We start from the raw sequence: 4,881 nt of genomic DNA, 5'->3' as shown, positions 1-4,881 counted from the left end.
ATTTTTTTTATAAAAAGAATGAGTCAAAAAAGATGAATTAAAGTCTGAAATATGTGAGGTTTATCTTTTTATAAAAACCTTTTTTGTCAACTTTATTTGAACTTGTACATGTTAGTATATAACATGTTGCAAGACACTTTTAAAATCTGGCTATAATTTTTAATCGTATTATTTTAATGTTTATGTTAGTGTGTATTGATGCTAATTTTATTTGTTAGTTGCTGTTTTCGACATAAAAACTTTCATTGTGTAGTATTAGTACTTTTTGAACAGGATTCTGTGATAAGTGATCATTTTTGGCACTATAATAATTAAATGAAATGTTCATGCCATTTCATCTCTAGTTATGATCAACTAAAATCATCTAATTGTGTTTTTTACAGTAGGCCTATAATATGCAAAGTACAATTTTCTATAAAAAAAATTATATCTGATTCTGTTATTTTCTCTGACACACGTTGTTGGGTCTGGAAGGTTACTAATGTGATTGCTTTTTCTGTAAATTAAGTTAATGCTTTTTCAATTACTGAATTCATTGAAATAAAATGAATTCTTTGATTTGAATTTTTTTGGCAATGCGTCGTGTAGGTCTTAAATTTCAATCTTTATGGTCTTAAAATGTCTTAAAAAGGTCTTAAATTTGACTAACTGAAACCTGCAGGAACCCTGTTATAGTTTGTGTCGATTTTTGTTTCATTTTGATAGTTCCACCACCCCATGTAAATTAATATGTTAAGGTAACGTTACTCGAGACAAGTGCTGTAAGTTATTGTGAATAAGTCACGGCTAGCAGCTAACTGTAAAGTGTTCGCGGAGTGCCTGTGATCACGATACAGCAATTTTGTCTCGAGTAACGTTATTGCTTTTATAAAACCGTAAACTATTGACCAATCACTCAGAATCAAGGATTGGAACTTCCCGTTTTATAAACATAAGTAATATAATACTGTATGTGTGTGTTCGGTTTCAGCTTACAGTTCGTTACAGTTCGTTCAAGTGCTACCAGTCTGATCTACTGTTTCATCTCCGAATATCTGAGTAAAGTAAGATTTTATACTTTTCTAACTTGATTTAGCCAGATATTTTGTCAAATACTGACACTGGTCCCCGCTACAGCATTTAACACTGTACTGGTTTGGTTAGTTTAGTTCATTTTAGTTTACATCATGACAAATATATTTCCAACCACCTCCCCATGTCATGTTGTTTCAGGTAATTATTTCATATTATATTAAGTGTGTGTTTCATGAAAGTATGATGTATTGCGACATCAGAAACGAAGAAAAACTAAATAATGAGTATTGTAACGCTTGACGTAAAGCAAGTCAAATTTGTAGTTTTCTTTTGTCCTATTAGAACTACAGAAACGCGACCCGGTTTGGCAATCTTGCATAGCGTGGTTATGATTTTGGAAATATTATTTTAAGTTAAATGGATTGTCTATCCTCTAAAAAACAACAACCAGCTTCAATGTGATTTCATGACATTTTAATGAAATGCTTGTGTATTACAGGTGCTGTGAGAAAGAGCCATGAAATTACACAAAACATGTAATCCGGTGGTTCAACCTGGCATCAGATAGGGGAAGCTCAAGGAGCCGTCCCTCCTGTCAGCAAACCTTGACCCAACAGTAGTGACCCAACAGTAGCGACCCCAACAGTAGTGACCCAACAGTAGTGACCCAACAGTAGCGACCCCAAAAGTAGTGACCCAACAGTAGCGACCCAACAGTAGTGACCCCAACAGTAGCGACCCAACAGTAGCGACCCAACAGTAGCGACCCCAACAGTAGCGACCCCAACAGTAGCGACCCAACAGTAGCGACCCAACAGTAGCGACCCCAACAGTAGCGACCCCAACAGTAGCGACCCCAACAGTAGCGACCCCAACAGTAGCGACCCAACAGTAGCGACCCCAACAGTAGCGACCCAACAGTAGTGACCCCAACAGTAGTGACCCCAACAGTAGCGACCCCAACAGTAGCGACCCAACAGTAGCGACCCCAACAGTAGCGACCCCAACAGTAGCGACCCAACAGTAGTGACCCCACAGTAGTGACCCCAACAGTAGTGACCCCAACAGTAGTGACCCCAACAGTAGCGACCCAACAGTAGCGACCCAACAGTAGCGACCCCAACAGTAGCGACCCCAACAGTAGCGACCCAACAGTAGCGACCCCAACAGTAGCGACCCCAGCGACCCCAACAGTAGCGACCCCAACAGTAGTGACCCCAACAGTAGCGACCTAACAGTAGCGACCCCAACAGTAGCGACCCCAACAGTAGCGACCCCAACAGTAGCGACCCAACAGTAGCGACCCCAACAGTAGCGACCCCAACAGTAGCGACCCCAGCGACCCCAACAGTAGCGACCCCAACAGTAGCGACCCCAACAGTAGCGACCTAACAGTAGCGACCCCAACAGTAGCGACCCCAACAGTAGCGACCCCAACAGTAGCGACCCAACAGTAGCGACCCCAACAGTAGCGACCCCAACAGTAGTGACCCCAACAGTAGCGACCCCAACAGTAGCGACCCCAACAGTAGCGACCCCAACAGTAGCGACCCCAACAGTAGCGACCCCAACAGTAGCGACCCAACAGTAGCGACCCCAACAGTAGCGACCCCAACAGTAGCGACCCCAACAGTAGCGACCCAACAGTAGCGACCCCAACAGTAGCGACCCCAACAGTAGCGACCCCAACAGTAGCGACCCCAACAGTAGTGACCCCAACAGTAGCGACCCAACAGTAGCGACCCAACAGTAGCGACCCAACAGTAGCGACCCAACAGTAGCGACCCCAACAGTAGCGACCCCAACAGTAGCGACCCCAACAGTAGCGACCCCAAAAGTAGCGACCCAACAGTAGTGACCCCAACAGTAGCGACCTAACAGTAGCGACCCCAACAGTAGCGACCCCAACAGTAGCGACCCCAACAGTAGCGACCCAACAGTAGCGACCCCAACAGTAGCGACCCAACAGTAGTGACCCCAACAGTAGTGACCCCAACAGTAGTGACCCCAACAGTAGCGACCCCAACAGTAGCGACCCAACAGTAGCGACCCAACAGTAGCGACCCCAACAGTAGCGACCCCAACAGTAGCGACCCCAACAGTAGCGACCCCAACAGTAGCGACCCAACAGTAGCGACCCCAACAGTAGCGACCCCAACAGTAGCGACCCCAACAGTAGTGACCCCAACAGTAGCGACCCAACAGTAGCGACCCAACAGTAGCGACCCAACAGTAGCGACCCCAACAGTAGCGACCCCAACAGTAGCGACCCCAACAGTAGCGACCCCAAAAGTAGCGACCCAACAGTAGCGACCCAACAGTAGCGACCCAACAGTAGCGACCCCAACAGTAGCGACCTAACAGTAGCGACCCCAACAGTAGCGACCCCAACAGTAGCGACCCAACAGTAGCGACCCCAACAGTAGCGACCCAACAGTAGTGACCCCAACAGTAGTGACCCCAACAGTAGTGACCCCAACAGTAGCGACCCCAACAGTAGCGACCCAACAGTAGTGACCCCACAGTAGTGACCCCAACAGTAGCGACCCCAACAGTAGCGACCCAACAGTAGCGACCCAACAGTAGCGACCCAACAGTAGTGACCCCAACAGTAGTGACCCCAACAGTAGTGACCCCAACAGTAGTGACACCAACAGTAGTGACACCAACAGTAGTGACCCCAACAGTAGTGACCCCAACAGTAGCCTATTTTTTTATTGTTACTGGCTAAAATGATTGTTTAATGATTTCATGTTTTATTCATATTAATAAAGGCAGATACATTAATAACTATTCAAGCTTTTATAGAGCAATCCAGTCTATCTAATGTTCGTCCACCATTAGATTTTAAATATATCTGTAGCTGTATCTAGTTTTGGCCAGGTAATTGGAATGTGAAAGGTTTCCTGACCGATATGAACGGGTCCAGATCGGATCCACGGCGGATAAGCTGCTTTATCAGCGGATACGGTTAGGGTCTGCCGCGGATCTGGTCTGGACCCGCAATACTTATCTGTTCCGGATTCGTTGCGCTGTGCAAGTGGACTCCATTCCGGACCCGTTCTGCGGATCCGTACCGGAGCTTGTGGTACCTCCGTGGCGGATCCGGTCTGGAGTCAGTTTGCTATCTGGCATTAATGCAAACGGACTAATTTGGCGATGCAAAAATGGCCAATTTTGGCACAAAAAAAAAATATTTTGAGTTTTTTACAAAAATGAGTTATAAGCTCTCGTCTAGCCCAAATAACAATGATCTAAATGTCTCTTTATTTGCGAGTTTTCTGAGAGGAACCTTTCCTTTGGCCAGGAGAAATGCCGTACTCATAGACAACGCTATATAAACGCTAGATGTCTCGTGCGCGCTGCTGGCCAATGGAGGTCGACGTCAGCACATTGGCGGCCATCTTGTCACAGGGTGCTCGCTCACTCGTTCAATGGTGCGTACCATTAAATGACCATAACTTGCTCAATTTTCTACTGATTTTCAAATGGTTTGGTTTGTTATAAATGTCAGAGATGTAGTTACGACACTGCATACATACACTGCATACATATGAATAATTATAACATACATGTTCAAGCATTCAGAATTATAGCCACGTTAATAACGTTTGTAAGAAACCAAACCGTTTGTAAATCCGTCCAGATTTCAGCAAGATAAGAGGATTTGTGTGCGTGCTGATCATTCACCTTACATTAAGCCTGCCTGTGACAAGATGGCCGAATGGTGATGCCGGAAGTAACTGCGCCATAAGACATCTAGCGTTTATATATGATATCTATGGCCGTACTGCTCCTTCTCGGTGTGTGTGTGTGTCCGTGGCCGGTGTTACAATATATTCGGTTCCTGAAATATTTGGTTCCAAT

This window comes from Scardinius erythrophthalmus, assembly GCF_964197995.2.
Source record: "Scardinius erythrophthalmus genome assembly, chromosome: 23".
Classification (NCBI taxonomy): Eukaryota; Metazoa; Chordata; class Actinopteri; order Cypriniformes; family Leuciscidae; genus Scardinius; species Scardinius erythrophthalmus.
This window is presented reverse-complemented; position numbering follows the sequence as displayed.